General features: G+C 33.9%; 1 protein-coding gene across 3 annotated transcripts in view; it reads right to left on the bottom strand.

The window, feature by feature from the left end:
- Window positions 1-18,835, bottom strand: part of ppp2r3a (protein phosphatase 2, regulatory subunit B'', alpha) — a 107,617-nt gene that overhangs the window by 75,139 nt on the left and 13,643 nt on the right. Inside the window, exons 1-2 of one of the 3 annotated variants that reach the window (XM_051130146.1) lie at window positions 17,902-18,053; window positions 12,344-12,395 (exon numbers count right to left, since the gene is read on the bottom strand). The exons of 1 other annotated variant lie outside the window; for it this stretch is intronic. The gene's annotated coding sequence lies outside the window, so the exon portion shown is untranslated. Of the gene's footprint in view, window positions 1-12,343; window positions 12,396-17,901; window positions 18,054-18,835 lie in introns of those variants that run through there. One more of the 3 variants, XM_051130136.1, reaches the window with a different exon arrangement.

The following is an 18,835-nucleotide window of genomic DNA, read 5'->3' as shown; positions in this document are numbered from 1 at the left end:
TGAGGGTCTCTGCTCTACTACAGCTGGGGTGAAATAAGACAGGACCAGCCATAAACTGGCCCACCGTCTAAGCCGAAGTATCAAAAACACATACTTCTGTACAGTAAACAGAATAATCCAGTTGAAAAATGGTTCCGGAATGTGGGAAAGTCCTGTCTTTAGTCCAGCCTGCATCTGGGAAGGGTCAGACATATGGTGTAAACAAAGATGCTGGACAGGATGTCCCATACTAAGATGCTCCATTAAGAGCCACGGTGACACCCTATAAATGAATAAACCATCTGAGCGTGAGTGATCCAGCAGCTGTATTTGCAGAGAGCTGCTTTGAATGGGATGCAATCTAGTATTCTTGGTAGCGTCGTGAGGTTGGCCATGAGATGAGATAATGGCAGATCAACGGGGGTCACCATGTGCTGCACATATGATTACTACTGAAAGCACTTCTTTCATTAGCACTTCTAATTATCACTGCACACCAAACCAGGAACGGTGACAGAAGAGGGGCTGTGCTGATAATGGGCGTGCTAAAATAGCAAGCGGGATGACACTGACAAAACCACGGGTACCAAAATTGAGACGACTAGTGAAAAAACATCTATTCTTTCCCACCCGCAGCAAATTACAGTAGCAGCAAAACAACTTGACACACAGGACCTCAGAGAAACTTAATAACTAATCTCATCAATATTATTTTACCACTACTTATATACTATTATAGTACTTTGAAACAGCTTTTATATTTTCAGTTTTCATTCTATTTTACATTTTTGAAATTTTGGTCATGTTAGTCCACTTAAGCCTTTTTAATATATATTTCTATTTAGCTTATTGTTATTTCTTACTTATTACCTCTTATATATTACTTCAACTTAAACATATTTCAGTTAAGGTAATTAATTATTATTTATATTTTATTTAAGCTTCGTTTCAATTAATGAAAATTATTTTAGTTCATCTTAAGTAACAGTAACAACGCTGGATTAAAAGAAAAATTAACCTATTTTATAACTTGGTTTTAAATTCGTATATGATTTGATTTAAATCACAAAACATGATTAAAAAAATACATGAATAAACAAACAAATAAATAATATAAAATTAATTAAATTAACAAAAAAATAAAATAAAATAATTTTACATTTGTATGAAATTAGTATGATTTGATTTAAATCATGAAACATCATTTTACTGAAATAAAAAATAAACTAAAATAATAAAATAAAAATAAAATAAAAAATAAAATAAGCAACCACCTCTAACTCTCAGGGGTAAACAGGTCATATGAATAAACACAAATTGGCCATGAATTTGCCAATTTAGAAATTATGATAATTTTTCAACCTAAACTTTTGAAAAAATTAAGTATTTTATAACTTGGTGATTTTTAATTGATATGATTTGATTTGAATCATGAAACATAATTTATTAAAAAAAAAAATCATAAATAAATAATATAAAATAAATTAAAATAAATAAAAAAAGAATATAACTTTTTATATTCATATGAAATTTGTATGATTTGATTTAAATCACAAAACGTAATAAAAAAATAAATTAATTAACTAACAATTTAAACAAAAAAAAAATTAAAATTAATTAATTAATTAATTAAAATAAAATAAAATAAAATAAAAAAAATAAACAAGCAACCACCTCTAATTCTCAGGGTCATATAAACAGGTCATATGAATTAACACAAATTGGCCATCAGTTTGCCAATTTAGAAATCATAATATTTTTCCAACCTAAACTTAAAGGGGTCATCAGATGCTAAGTTTACTTTTACATGCTGTTAGAACATTAATGTGTGTTGTCAGTGTATGTACAAATCTACCCTGTAATGGTAAAAATCCATGCAGCGGTTTTTAATTAATCTGTAAAAATAATATCCCCTTTTTCAAATCGAGGCTCGTCACTCCACAGAGAGAAGAGAGGGGCGGGGCGAGCAGAGCTCATTTGCATTTAAAACAGCCTCGACCAGAATGGGATGATTTTTGCAGAGCTGATTTTGGCAAGGTAAAAAGGGTGTTGTTTTACACTACCATTTAGAATTTTTAACCAAAGTATAATATAGATTTTTCATTAAGACCCTAAAGAATCATATCAATTTGTGGAAAATGGGCATCCGATGACCCCTTTAATAAATAAAGTAATTTGACAAAGGCAAGTTTTAAACCATTATTTATATTTGATTTCAGCTTCATTTCAATTAATGAAAATTATTTTAGTTTAGCTTAAGTAACAATAACACCACTGGATTAAAAAAAAAAAAAAAAAAAAAAAAAAAAAACTATTTTACAGCTTGGTGATCTCAAATTCGTATGATTTGATTTAAACCACCAAACCTGATTTAAAAAAAAAAATAAAATAAATAAACAAATAATTTAAATAAAAATAGGAAATAAAATAATAAGAAAGCATCCATCTCTCAGGGGTAAACAGATTGTATGAAAACGTACAAATACTATGAAATACTATCAAATCATATGAATTAGCACAGATTGGCCATCAATTTGCCAATTTTGGCATTTCTTCAACCTTTGGTTTGAACACATGGTTTGTTCATAAAATAAAAAAGGCATGTTGTTATGACATTCAGTCAAGGTTTTGATGACACAGTTTTTATAGGGACTATAAAGACATTATAAACACTACAGTATGACTTACTGTTGTAATATAACCTTGTAAAGCTGCAGTGAAACAATGTTTATTGCGAAAAGCACTTATACAAAAAAAACATGATTTGACTCATACATGACAGAACAACATAAGAAGTTTAAAAACCAAAAGTTCAGGACATCTATACTAAAATCCAATTAAATTGGGCTGACAAAGCTACTACGAAGCAAACAGATTTAGGCCTACAGTATGTGATATATCTTGTGAGCGCAGAGTCATTGGAACCCATCATATTATTTGTATTTTAATTCAGGCATAATTGTGTGAGAGTCTCTCAAACTGACAGTAAGAGAGTAAAAGCCTAATATGCCTGTTGAAGACAGCCGGCTGAATATAATTTTCTTATGGGGTTCTCTGAGGAGATCTCGGGTGCCTGAATATCACACTGATACTTTAATGCCGATGGAGCCATATACCCTTCTATTCCTGGAAAGCACTTCCCTGATTTTATGAGAGACATATGTCTTCATCACAAGACTCATTACTGCCAAGCCTCTATGTAAAGCTCCTTTCACCTAATGAGCATAAATCATCATCTTAAACATTTAGCCGTTATCAAATATACAGTAACACTTAACGAGATCGTTCTCTAGCTTCACACATAGAGTCTAACACTAGTGCCGTTTGACACAAAGTTAAATCCTCAGACCAAAAAAAAGATGTCATAGAACAAATATCTGTTCGTGCAATGTGTCGATTTTTAAATATGGGCTTGGGTGAATTTCCCTTGGTTGCTGCGTGCTGAGGGTCCTAATGAAGTGAGGAAAACAATCATATAAATGGCAGCATATGTGGAGCGCTCTCACACAGCGGCTGTGATGCGGAGCCGGTGTTATGTTTTATTATGAGACCCGACACTGCTGGAATGTGTGCCCAGCAGCTCTCTAATGCTGACGATATTGGGCGGAGCTTCTTTTCACAAGCTTGTTTGCATGTGGAACAACTGCTTTTTTAACTATAAAGCCAAATCTAAGAGGGCTGGTATATAATGATTCTCTGTTAATATCAGCTCTGCATGTCTGTGTTTAAACTTATCTAGGATGTTAAAAACTAACTTTATCAGATATTTAGCTACTTAGTATTTCACAGATGCTTCTTCTCAAAAGACATTCACAGTACACTAACTGCAGAAAACTTGGGGTTATATAGGGCCCTGTGAAATCTGTTTTGTTTTTTCCCAAATTCCGTTTTTTCCGTTAAAATTTTTCTGGATTCCGTTTTTTACCATTTTAATTTTTCTCAACTCCTTTTTCATGATTACATTAAATTTTATGAATCAAAGAGCATGTCTAATTAATTAAAATCATGAAACTTGAAGAATTTCATATTCATTTAATAAAGGTTTAACAAAAATGACATGTTTAGGGCCCTATGAAATGTTTTATTTTTCTCACCATATGTTTTATTGTTATCAAATTCTGTTTTAGCATGTCTAATTATTTAAATGCATACTTAATTTATTCAAATTTATTCTTAAAATAGCCTTATAAAAGTAAATTCTGTGTTGTGCATGGTTATCAAATGAAGGCATAAAACATTAATTTCATTTATCTTTTAATTATTAAAAATTAAGCAAACACAAAGAAATGTTGTGTGATTATACCCTAAAAAATAATGTTCGTATCATTTTAGTAATAGTAGTAATATATATCTGGCACACTGTGTTCAAGTTAAACCGGACTTTTATTTTGATGAGTTGCCGTGTCTACCTTTACATTTCTGTGTGTATATAAGGCTAGTTTTCCTAAAATGGAATGGTCAAATGCTCATTAAGTGACTCTTTTCATTTATTTATGTCCTCATTTAGTGAGACGACAGACTCTGAAATCACCACGAGTGTCACGCGTGCTTCAGTGTGTGTAGTAAACAAAACTGCTTTTTTTTAAAGATTTATTTTTGGGCTTTTTTATGCTTTTATTTGGACAAAACAGTGTAGATCAGACAGGAAAGCATTGGGTGAAGAGAAAGGGGAGTGGGATCGGCAAAGGACCACAAGCCGGGATTCGAACTCGGGTCACCATGAGCACAATTGCACTGTATGTCGGTGCACTGACCGTGAGGCTATTAGCACTGACACTGCTCCATTCATTAAAACAGAGACACGCAAAACATGCAGGATTTACATTTAAATGTTATTTTGCGGCGTAATATTTATTCATATAATTCATTGAAACTTTGACATATTCCATGACATTCCATGTTATTCAGTAAATTCCGTTTTTATGACTGGATTCCACGATTCCGTCCACGTTTTCCGCATCGCAGAAATCATAGGGCCCTAGTTACAGGAATAGTTCATCATTTACTCACCCTCACGTTTCAGCAACCTTTAGTATAGCAGCACGGATTTTAACAGTTAATCGTCAGCCATCATCACACATGATGCAAATCGTGTCAATTTAAGGCTAAACTGCTCAAGATACTGCTGAGATACCAAACAATACCTTTATAGAGTGCCAGTTCGATCCAGTACCTGCTTATACGTGTCTGCTTTTAAACATTTCTATTTAGTTTTTGGAGCGTTAAGCGATGTAGCCAATTACAGACATGTTCGTGGCTTTCAAGTCAGATTCCACTAGTTTGTTTAATGTGATTGCCAGACCAATTTGGTCCATAAAATCAAGATTGGATCCAAGAGCACTGAAATTTTACTGGCACTGGTACCAAGTGTTGGCTGCTGAAATTTTGGTACCGTGACATCACTAGTGAGCTGTCTTGGCTAATAATGTGCAACGTGGGCCACTAGAAAAAAATAGAGAATACTAACCACTGCCAGATCAATTTGGTCCACCAACTCTGCCCTTGTTTAAACTACTTAAAGGGGAAATAACATGAAAATCTGACTTTTTCTGTGTTAAAGTCCTATAAACGGGGCCCCGGTGCATCTACAAACTTTTCTCTCCAAGCATGTGAAAAAACTAGCTGCTCAGATTTCGCTCCCACATGACGCAGAAAGGGGATCTTATTATAATAATACCACCTGCACATTTCCACCCACGGCGCAGCCATTCTGTTTTCGCAAGCGACAGCGGTGTTCCAGTTGGATTTTTTTGCCAGGGCAAAAGTTTGAGCACAGCATGCTAACTGTTCTGTTGTTGGCTGCACAGTCGAGCACAGAACACTATATAGAGTACCAACCTCAGTGGAGACAAGAGAGCAGTGGATTTATTGATTTATTTACTGTATATTACACTGCTGGCACACAGATCTAAGATATATGTTTACCTTGTGTGTTTTTAACATAAACGTGTGTATTTGACAGTTTAAGCGCATTAAGACATGAAAGAGAACTTAGTTTAGTACTCACGTGCCTTGTGACAGCCGCTTTCTGTGTGCGTGCTTTGGATGTGTGTGTTTAGAAAACCCTATGTCAGACGTTCAAACTAATATGGTTTAAAATGCATGATTTTAATGTGACAGACATGATTATCAAAACTAAACATGTTTTTTTTTAGCAGAGTATCTGAGGTATGAGATGTAAAGGCACAGTTCTATTCTGAAAAGGTGAGCAGGAAACAGCAAATCATTTGCATTTAAAGAGCCATACAAACTGATTTGTGGGGTATTTTTGACCTGAAACTTCACAGACACATTCTGGGACGACCTAAAACATCCTGTAAAAAGTGGCATAATAGGTCACCTTTAATCAAAGTCGAAATATTTGTACTCTATTCTTAGTTTTGTCTTGGTGCATATGATCCTCAGATCAGGTCTAGAGAGCCGAGGTCATGCCATACAGGAGAGAGCTCACAGGCTTCACACATCCATCCTCAGCTGTCTGACAGAGACAGGGTGGCTCCACTTCCCTAACGTCACAAGCCACTCTTGGAGAAGACAGCTCGGTTTTAAAGTGCACTTTGTAACGGAGAAGTGTGGTTTGCCTTCAGTAAATCCAGGCATTGCTGCTTCTCAAACCACAAAGTCAAATGAAGAACTGGCAATGCTTCAGTTAGTGTCATTACTTTAAATTACTTTAATAGCTTTAAATAATAAGTATATTTAGCTTTAAATCTGTAATTCTGCATTTTGCATGCAACAGTTAAAAATCAAGTAACAGTCCAGCTAAACTTTTGAAAAAGTAGTTAGCAACACTACAAATTAAATTATTAAAAGAATTAAACTATTAATTTCTTTAAAAAAAAAAAAAAAGAAATATAGCTGCAAACAGCAGTTATCAGGGTTCAAGCGCTTTAGATACTTAAGAACATTAGGAAAAAGACATTACATATTTAGCAAGCCTATAAGCACCTAAATCAATTATTTAAAAAAAAGCATCCAGGTGATTTACCATAGAAATATGATGTTCTGTTATAGTGCCAGCTTTGGTCTGATCTCCCTGAAACTTTGCATGCTTGTTTAGAATGTCACATGTCACGTGCTCAGCGGGTTTCGTTAAGTTTTGAGTTTTCGTTTAGGTTTTAAAGACTTCTGGGTATATTTGGACAGACCCTTTTTCTAAAGGACCCCGTTATAGCTTCCCAAAGGGTAAATGTCAACATGTTTTTGATAATTATTGACCTAGAGAGTCCAGAGAATTGTACTGCAGGGTTTTTTTCCAGACTGAGTGAAAAACCTTGAGCTAGTTCGCAAAAGTTCACATCTCAGTTTTCACATCTTCTGAATCATTTAAAAAATGGTTTGATTGACAGCAGTGGTTCTAGAGGCAAAGTTGTTTGGAACGAGAAGGTCTATCATTCGATACGAATATCGTGTGTATGTGCAGAAAACCGCACAATGTACAATCATTTACGCCCTCAAAAAATGCGATACTGACCCCAGCTCAAAATTCATGGGCCATGTTTTTTTGAGATACGCACTTGTGGCACTTTGGACCAAGACCGTGCACAGCAGTTTTCATGTTGATAGGACAAATGGTTGCATAGCCATTTTTGAGTTGTTTTTCCCTCTTATAGCAGCACCAAGCAGCCAATCTTCACGATTTTTTTCATGTGACCTCAGCTTGACCTCTTAAATAAGTGTGCTGAGTTTGGTAAAGATGTCTCATTCTGTTTAGCGGTAATAGGCATTTTACTAAAAGTGGCCCTTTCCACTTTCAAACGTTTTGGTGTCCCTTTGGTTTGGAGTCGAAAGTTCAACTTTTTTAAAAATAATTATTGACATTCACTCTCCAGAAAATCTTTCTGCACTGGTTTGGTTCCGATCATTTGAAAAACCTAGGACTAGTTTGTAGTTTTTTGGGAAAAAATTTCACCAGGCTCAGGCATGCGTTTTGTCCGAAATGATCAGCCTGCGATTGATGGTTTAGGAGTTATAAGCGATTTCGCTGTAGCACACCTATCAGGCCGATTGGGGCAAGCCTTGGTCACATTGTAGGCGGTGTGAGTACTACCATCCCTCTAAGTCTCTATGACTTACGGTTTGGTCTGCATGATCAATTTTACGTGGAAAACGCTCATCCATGACCGTTCTAACAGCGCTACGCGTTTGAACCCCTAATAAAAATTTACTGACCCCACATTTTTTAAACTGTAATTTATATTGTTACAGAAGATTTCCATTTTATATAAATGTTGTTCTTTTTCACTTTTAATTTATCAAAAAATCCTTAAAAAAATATTTTCAACACTGATAATAAATCAGCATATTAGAATGATTTCTGAAGGATTATGTGACAGTGAAGATTGGAGTAATGAAGCTGAAAATTCAGCTTTGCATCACAGGAATAATTTATATTTTAAATTAAATGAATTACATCAAACAAATGCAGCCGTGATGAGCATAAGCATAAAAACAAAGAAACAACATTAAAAATCTTACTGATCCCAAACTTTTGAATGGCAGTGTATATAAACAAATAAACAAAGAAATAAACAAATGATGCATTTATACTAAATACAACCAATAAACCTGGAAAAAAACATAAATATAATCATGCCCATAACATAAACAGCATCATTTATCTAAATATGCAATCACGAAAATAAATAAATAAATTAATTAATTAATAAATAAAAGTCAAAATAAACCAAGTCAAAGACATGAACAGCCACATTTAACTAACTATGCAGCCAAATAAATAAATAAATAAAATCTTTTGCACAGAATTAAACAAATCAATATACATGATCGGTTCAAACAAGGTGGTTCACTAAAGTAAACACTGCTACTCGCTGGGACTGAAGTTTATTACTGGAAAAGCTATTTTCACGCAACTAAAAATGGCAGTCAAGTTAGTAATGTCACTATTTTAGGTAGTGATTTCCCAACATTGAGTAAGACTCAAAAATAGTGAGAGCTGGTCAAAGAAGCAGGTCAGTCTGCACATTCTGGCTGAGAGCTTCTAGGGCTGCAGTCGCTCAGACGACTATATATATTTGTTCTGGTGTTTGAAGTGATTTAAGGAGACGGGAAATGAGGCAGAGCATGACGTGCACGCTCTGTGCAGACTGTGATTTATTAGTCTGACAGCCCCCATCAGCCCCAACACCACTGTTATGCGCATTCTCTCAATCAATTAAAAATAGCAGTGATGAATGCAATAATAGGGGAGAAAGTCCAAATAATCATGAAAATGAATGGGCTTGTGTCATGTGTCATTTTCCCTGCATCAAAAATGATGCTAATTGGCTTTAGCAATGGTTACATAAAACCATTAAATGCAAAAACAATGTAGTCCTCCAACTATGTTTCAAGGAGAAATATTACCACTGCTGGCCCGCAAAACCCATGGGGCCGCATGGAGACGTGCCTCAGGCACATCACTGCGGGCTGCTCGTCCTCTGCTCGATCAGAAATGATAGACAGAGTCAGAGTCTCCAACCACATGCTTGTGTTTTCACTCAAGCCTCACAAACTACATTGGGTTTGCTCCCATCATGCATGATTGTGCAATATATTACACAGCCACACAGAGCAAAGACCTCAGGACTTACTTTTGTTAAAAAACATGGATTGAGGTCCAGACAGGCTTGAGTGAAAACACCTGGAATTTTTTCTTCTTAGAAATGGCTGCAAGTCAGAGGCATCTATAAAATAACACTGCAGGCTTTCATTAAAAGAAACGTTTGGTCTTTCAGCTGGCACTGTTTTCACATGATCCATGTTCTCAATATTTCAACGCAAGTGTCTCTACCCAATGAGCAAAGTGAGCAATGCTGCAAACCTGCGATTAAGACGATCAGAGGAAAACGCAAAGCAGTGACGAACACAACTCCACATGCGGTTAAAACTGTCAGCCTTGATTTATGATAAATGATTTGCATACTAAAATAAAATCTTGCCATTAATTGGTAATTTCTTAGCCTGCAAAAGGGACACATTCTACAATTATTTGACAGTCAGTGTCTTTTACTGAGCCTCATTTGATCAGCAAATAACTGACAATTATGGAAGTTTATTTTTCTATTGAATTTCATAATTGTGGGATCAAATTTAAAACAAAAAAAAAATTAACGGATGAATATCACAGAATTCGCCAAATTTTGGATGAATAAATCAAAAGTAGAATCAAAGTTAAATCAAAATGCAATATGAACTAGTGTCTGTGAATATTAAGCCTTAAAAATACTATTTAAATATAAATCTTAAATATAAATATATATATATATTTGTTTATTACAATTTAATGAGACTGTTAAAATTGAATAAATCAAAAGTTGATCAGTACACTTAAATCAAAATGCGATATGGATTAGTGTCTGTGAATATTAAGCCTTAAAAATACAATTTATATAAATCCTGCATGTTCTGTGTGCCTCTGTGTGAATGAATGATGCAAATTAAAAGTTTGGTTTAACTTAAAGAAACTGTGAAAGAAATATTACTTCATGTACTACCAATAATAACATTATTAGTAAAACATTATTTTTAAGGATTATCCACCAGAAAAAAAAAGGTATATATATATATATATATAATACTGATTATATTTAATTATTTTTAATTAATAATCAGTTAATTAGAGATGCATTTGTTTATTACAATTTAATGAGACTGTTAAAACTGAATAAATCAAAAGTAGAATAAAAATCAAAAGTAGAATCAAAGTTGTCCTAAGACAAGAACGGGTATTCTTTTTGGTTTTAAAAATTTAAAAAGGTTTTGATCCACTGGACTAGTGTCCGTGAATATTAAGCCTTAAAAATACAACTTAAATATAAATCCTGCGCATGTTCTGTGTGTCCCTGTGTGAATGAATGATGCAAAGTAAAAGTTTGGTTTAACTTAAAGAAACTGTGAAAGAAATATATTACTTCATGTAACGATAGTACTACTATTAATAACATTATTAAAACATTATTTTTATAGATTATTTACCAGAAAAAAATGCTTTTGATTATTACAATTTAACAAAACCATTAAAATTGAATCCAGAAAACTAATGGAAAACACAGAATTTGGTAAAAAACTAAATTTGAGAAAAAATAAACGTATTTCATAGGGTTTTAATGTATTTTTTGTTAAACTTTTAATAAATCGCTTGTAAACTGTTCCAATTATCATAATTTTTTTAACCATTAGAATTGAGTCTAGAATAATTAAAACGGGGAAAAAATCTAGAAAAAAAATAAAACTAAAAAAACAGAATTTGGAATTTCATAGGCCCCTAACAATAACATTTTTTTATTTTTACTTAGATGAGAAAGCCAGCAAGAGGATTCCTTTGCTTAATAAACACTTGCTTATCATATCATGAAGCTTCCACGTGCCAAATGACTCATGCACTCATGCAAAGACACTTCCACTTTGAATCACACATTTTAAAAATATAAATAATCAAACATGTCAGCAAGCCTGAGGTCCTTCCTGTTCATTACAAATAAATGACAACACAGTCTGTCTTTACATCAGATGTCTGTTCATCTATCTATATCCATCTCTATCAAAATCGATCCATCTATCTATTCATGTCTATATCTATTAATCAATTTACAGATTCTCCATCTGTCTCTCATCTATATATCTCTTACTATATCTCTATCTATCAGTCCGTTTAGGGGTTGTGTCCAGACACATTAGTTTGAATCTGATTCAGTGCTTTGTCTGGCTCTTTTCTTTTAAAGGGAACAACACTAAGAGGGAGTGGTGACAGTATTTTCCCATAAAGAGAAATAATCCAAAGAATAAAATGCTGGGAGGTTTCCTGGGTCTGTCTTACCTCACTCCTTAAGAATGTCCCGTGAGACTCAGGCCAGATTGTGAGGTTGTTTTACCGCCGCAATAAGTGTGACTCATGTGCGTTTCTGAGCAATGGTCTACACTGAAGTGGACTACGCAGAGGTTTCTACAAAGCCGCCTTGATTTACAGGTTATGGCTGTGATTCAACGTCTTTGGAGAGTTTTTCTTTTCATCGGACGCTTCACGGAGTGAGAGCTATAGGATCTCATTACTGCCATGTTTTAGTTTAGTCAATGGCATGTAACAGGCCCCTTGTCAGAAATGTTACACACACCAACTTATAAACCAAAAAAAAAAAAAAAAAAAACACAGACACACAGGTGGTTGATATGGTGCCTTTGGGGCTCAGTGGCGCAGAGGTAATAGCTAGACTTTCTCCAGGCATTAAGTTTGCAGAATTCAAAGTGAAAAAGAAGTAGTAGTACCAAACACTTCTGAATTACATTAGGCAGGAAAACAAACAAGCACCATCTGTCAACAATCACATGGGTTTGGTTTTAGCTACCTGCTTCTTCCATTCATTACCTGTTTATTTTAAGTCCAGCTCTCACAGTCCAGAGACGATTCGTACTTCGTCCTGTGGAATAAAGAGCAAAAAACTGATTCAGTTCAACAGGTGCTGTTAATATTCAACTGAACATTGACACTTTCACAAAAGAAAAAAAGGCTTTTTGTTTAAATGAAAAACAGACGAAGTTTGAGCCGCTTTCCCCTTTGTCTGCCCTTTTTTAGAAGACTAATCAAACGGTACACTTAAGACTGTGTGAACACTGCTTTTCCCTTTAAAAATGACTAATTCAACCCACAATGCAATGTTACATGACACCGCGAAACAGCAGAACCCTAACCACTCGATTACATTAAGTGAATCACTGGAACCAGTTTGCAATGTGGACCAGTGGCCTACTTTACACCAAAACATGGTGGAAAATGATTTAGACCCATTCCTGTGTTTGCGTTCCCTTTAAATCTGATCTCAATTCACCAGGCTTTCTTACTCAGCAAATAACGGGACTTTGAACAGGCATGTAATTAAAAAGTAATTTCAGATGCTATCAGCTAAGCATTCGTAAGCGTTGAGCAATGCTGCAATGGTTCCTCCAAGACCGCTTCTGTCGTTACAGAGCTTCACTCACTGTAGCGCTGAAGCGTAAATCACTTCACAAAATGATTCATCATGACACTCGTCAAATGAAATTACAATTTCTGATTCATTCTTTCTGCGTACTCAGACTGGGTAGATGTGTTTATAAAATAGGCTTAAAAGAAGTAATCAATGGCGTTTGGAAGAACTCCATATCCAGAACTCTAGAGAGTGACATATAAGCGCTTGCTTATGCCACGTTGATATATTTAGCTGTTTGCGTATATTGACTCCCCAAACTTGTTTCAGTGTGAGTAAGTTTCCGTGCACATACGTATGCAAAAACCACAAAGACCACAGCTCGCCCCCTGACTCAGTGCCACAAAAAGTAAAAAAAATCATGATTGAGTAGGTGCAAACCCATGATATATTTTTTCTTGTCAGGGGAGTAAATCCCAGAAGTTTGAAGGATTATTTTTCTTGGCTTTTAGCCCAATGGCTTGTTTATCTCTGTTAACAGACTGACCAGACCACACTTTTAGCAAAATAAAAACATCTACAAAAAAAAAAAAAAAAAAAAAAAAAAAAAAAAAAAAAAGATATTTTGCATTAGCTCACTTTCAAAATAAAAATGTCCTGATAATTTACTCACCCCTATGTCATCCAAGATGTCTTTCTTTATTCAGTTGAAAAGAAATTAAGGTTTCTGAAGAACACATTCCTGGATTTTTTTCCATGTAGTGGACTTCAATGGAAGCTAATGGGTTGAAGGTCCAAATTGCAGTTTCGAAGCAGCTGCAAAGGGCTCTACACGATCCCAGCTGAGAAATAAGAATCTTATCTAGTGAAATGATTGGTCAAGTACTGATCCTGTGTTTACAAAGCGAACGTGTAAAGAAAGTCAATGCCCTTTACAAAAATAAGGATAAAACGATGCCGGACGATTTTGAAGTTGAAGGAAAATGAGATTGAGTTTTTTGCCCTACCCTACCTTTGTGAACCAAAGTACATAGACGAAGGACTAACCGTGCATGACCTTTCCAATGTGATTACATAATGCGTGAAGATGTGCATCACAGAGCTACTGCAAGATGAGCATTTGTGGTTAAAAAGTATATAAATTGTAAGTTTTTTTTTAGAAAATGACAGATCGTTTCACTAGGTAAGACACTTATTCCTTAGCTGGGATCGTGTAGAGCCCTTTGAAGGTGCACTGAAACTGCAATTTGGACTTTCAACCCACTGGCCACCATTGAAGTCCACTATATGGAGGAAAATCCTAGAATGTTTTCCTCAAAAACCTTAATTTCTTTTCGACTGAAGAAAGAATGATATGAACATCTTGGATGAAATGGGGGTGAGTAAATTATCAGGAAATTTTTATTTCGGATGTGAACTAATCCTTTAAGTTTATGATAACACGTTTCACCACAAATTCTCACTACTGTAATGTGTCAGGAAAAAATGTGATAAAATTTTTATTGAAATCTAGGTGAACATATGTACAGTTGAAGTCAAAAGTTTACATACACCTTGCACAATCTGCAAAATGTAAATTATTTGACCAAAATAAGAGGGATCATATAAAATGCATGATATTTTTTATTTAGCACTGACCTGAATAAGATATTTCACATAAAAGATGTTTACATATAGTTGACAAGTGAAAAATAAGTTATAATTTATAAAAATGACCCAGTTCAAAAGTTTACATTTGCTTGATTCTTAATACGGTGTTGTTTCCTGAATGATCCACAGCTTTGTTTTTTGTTTAGTGATACTTGTTCATGAGTCCCTTGTTTGTTAAACTGTCTGCTGTTCTTCAGAAAAATCCTTCAGGTCCAACAAATTCTTTGGTTTTTCAGCATTTTTGTGTATTTGAACCCTTTCCAACATTGACTGTATGATTCTGAGATCCATCTTTTCACACTGAGGACAACTGAGGGACTCATGCAACTACTACAGAAGGTTCAAACACTCACTGATGCTCCAGAAGGAAACACTATACATTAAGAGCTGGGGGGGGCGGCTTTTTGAATTTGAAGATCAGGGTAAATTGAACTTATTTTGTCTTCTGGGAAATATTCTCTGTAGCTTCTGAAGGGCAGTACTAAATTTAAAAAAGATGATATCTCAGCAAAATAAGAAAAATGTACACATCTTCATTCGGTTCAAAAGTTTTCACCCCTGGCTCTTAATGCATAGTTTTTCCTTCTGGAGCATCAGTGAGTGTTTGAACCTTCTGTAATAGTTGCATATGAGTCCCTCAGTTGTCCTCAGCGTGAAAAGATGGATCTCAAAATCTATCACTAAACAAAAAAAAACACTGTGATCCACAAATCTGTGGATCATTCAGTTAACAACACAGTATTAAGAATCAAGTGTATGTAGGGGTCATTTTTATAAATTCAACTATTATTTTCTCTTATGGACCACATGTAAACGTCTTTTATGCGAAATAACTTATTCCGGTCAGTACTAAATAAAAAATAACATGCATTTTGTATGATCCCTCTTATTTTGGTAAAATAATTAAGATTTTGCAGATTATGCAAGGTGTATGTAAACTTTTGACTTCAACTGTATATGTATTATATGTACAGTCAAATAATTTAAATTATTATGAATTATGAACAATTTTAGGCTTATTTCACATTTTTACATTACACGTTACACAATAGTGCCAGGAAATGTCAACACTACATCAAAAATGTATTGAAGTAAACTGATTATTGAAAGATTATTTGAGTACATTTTACAGGAAAATACTATTTCAGTCTTTGTATTTCAGAACTCCATGTGTAACTGAATTTTTTACTTGTTTCTTTGTAATAGTGAAATTTTCTAACAGTGACAGTTTGAGCGAAAACGATTCTACACCAATTTTTTCTGTTTATAGTTTGTTTTAAACTTCTGAAAATAGGCTTAATCTTCTTTAAACAACTACAATTTCTTTGATTTGTGGGTGAAATATAACTCAGACATCTTCTTGACAGTTTTCACATAAATGTTTAAATAAACATTTCTGATAAACAGTCTATCTAAGCAGTTACTGAACTTGTAACCTCAGAGAGGTTGGGCCTATTTCAGGTCTGTATTTTTGGAAACCTTCAGATGAGCTCAGTGTTGACCTGACCCCAAGGTAAAGATGCAAATATAACCCTTTCCCATTTTAAACCCTGTGTGATAGGGCCTAGTTTGGCAGATGCATGTGATATAATAGCTAACAATAACACTCGAAAAAACTTGTCAAAACAAATGCAGATTTTTCTTTTTTCTTAACAAGCTTGACTCACTAACAGCTCATCTTAAGAGTATGAGATTCAATCAAATGCCATGTTCAATAATGACTAAAAAAGGATTGTGAGCCCCAATCCCTATTACACCCTTCATCACAAGCTCTTACAAGAAAGTTTATTTAACGTCATAAAAATATGGTTACAAAATAATCACAACCTACAGCCATTAGTGCCCCACCCAGGGAGGAACCACTGTATCATTCGGTTTAAAGACTGGGTGTGAATCCAAAACAAACGTGCACATTTATATGTCTGAAGTGAAATAAACCCATTAGGTATTACAGCATCAGACAGAATGAGTCATATGCATTTTTATATTGCAAATTTGTTTTTGGAGTTTGCACATGGCCCAAGGTTACCACTCTTTTTGACCAATGAATATCAATCATGTTTTAATTATTTTTTTGCATGACCTTTCCAATCGTTTATGATTACTAGATAAGGATTTTTCATTTATGGAGATTGCTGGCCTGGGCTGATCGGAATGTCTTTATGTGAAACAATCTTTTGAATAAAATAAAATAATAAAAAACAAAATATAACACAAATACACAAAATAACAAAAAACAAAACAAAAACTAAATACAAAAATAAATAAATAAATAAATAATAATAAAATAAAATAAATATAAAAATATAATAAAATAAAAAACAATAAAATACAATATTTACAATGCAATAAACTACAAAAATAAAATACAACATAAAATAAAATAATAAACAATAAAACAAAAAATTAATTAAATTAAAATACAACAAAATAAAAAATAAAATAAAATAAAATAAATAAATACAAAAATAAAATAAATACAAAAATAATAAAAAAAAACAGAATAAAATACAAAAATAAAATAAAATAAAAAATAATAAAATAAAATAATAAAAATACAAAAACTAATTAAAAAAACAAAGCAAAAAATAAATACAACAATATAATAAATACAAAAATGCAATAAAATAAAAATAATAATAAAATAAAATACAATACAATGCAATAAACTACAAAAATAAAATAAAATACAACATAAAATATAATAATAGAAATAAAATACAAAAAAATTAAATTAAAATACAATAAAATAAAACTTAAAATAAAATAAAATCAATACAAAAATAAAATAAAATACAAAACATGTATATGTATATGTATATGTATATGTATATGTATATGTATATGTATATATATATATATAACAAATAAAATAAAATGGAAGTTGAAGTCTACAAACTTTTACTTTTTTTCCAAGTTATTTCCAGGCCAAAAAAAAAAAACATCTTTAACAAACAATCTGAAAAATAAAATGGTGGTTGATGCTCACAGAAGGCAGAAATTTAAAGCTCAGAGATTCTCCTTTTGTATCTTACATAATAAGAAATAAACATAATACATAATAAGAAATAAAGGGCTTAGAACAAAATAAAGCTAAATTACGACAAAAAAAAAAGAAAAAATGTAAAATGTCTACTAAAAGGATACTTTCACACTTCTTACACACATAAAGCTTTTCTTTATCTTTTTACTTATTAAATCTTCAATTTCAACCCACAGAAAATTCAGGCTCTCCGCTGTTATTTTGTTCTTCTCTCCTCACATCCAAATCTCATCCTCAAGTGTTTTGTATTAACCGCAGCCAAAAGAACGTCTCTGTAGTTTTGTGACAATTCTTTGGTGTAAGATGAAAAGTAGAGCAAATACATACCTTGCCTTGTCAAATGAACCTGACAGGCTCTTGATGCATTTACCAAAAGCTTTCCGACCAAAGCTTCACCTGGGAATCTCCCATCTTAGATCTTCTCAGCAACTCAACAACATCTCTACCTGGCTCTCTCTATGCCCGTAGATGTGTTTCTATCTATTCATCTCTTCAAATCAGCTCCTCCAGCGTGCTCCAGCTAGGCCACACCTGTGCTGGGCTGCAACATCTGTGCAATCAAACTTCCTCTACTCCCAATCCTCCCAAAAAATCCCTCCCTACAGTGCCAAAACAAGACCTTTAGGGAGAGAGCGGAGAAAGAGTGAAGGAGGGGTGTTTGGGAGTACATTAACGTCCATGCTCTCTGCTCATTTTGCCCATCCAGCTGCAAGAGCGTTTGTAGCCATGGAAACTACTTAAACGCTGCCTGAAGGAAGTGTGTCATTGTGTTTTAGCAATGCACCAGAATAAATAGGGTGAAAATAAGAACACAAGCAGCTAAATACTAATCAGGTTTGGCCACATGCAGCCCCAAGGTCTTTTAAATAATGCACAAAAGCCCTACAGGGCATAAGGTATCACAAACATGGACTTATATGTGAAATCAGGCATTGCGCTTTTCCCTCGTTAGCAGCCAAGCATTGGTATTACAGTCATGTCGACATGTTGCAACCTTCACTGTGTTACACTCTGTTCCTTACTCAGGACCCCACCCACAATCAGGGCGTTTTCCGAAGGAACAATCATTAAGATCTTTCCAAAAAATCAGCCTGAGCTCAAAGTTTATTGCCTGCAGACAAACAAACGTCAGCTTTCTGCCCACCAGTCGCACAGTAATGAGGCTGTATTTGTGCATTTACATTTCAAGAAAACATAGCATTGACTTTCACAGGAAATGCATCAGCATTCGACAGCAGTCCTCTGGGTATAGCTGATCCCT

Source organism: Labeo rohita, chromosome 2 (genome assembly GCF_022985175.1).
Source record: "Labeo rohita strain BAU-BD-2019 chromosome 2, IGBB_LRoh.1.0, whole genome shotgun sequence".
NCBI classification, from domain to species: domain Eukaryota; kingdom Metazoa; phylum Chordata; class Actinopteri; order Cypriniformes; family Cyprinidae; genus Labeo; species Labeo rohita.
Note: the sequence above shows the minus strand (reverse complement) of the source record. Positions and strands in the feature narration are given on the sequence as shown.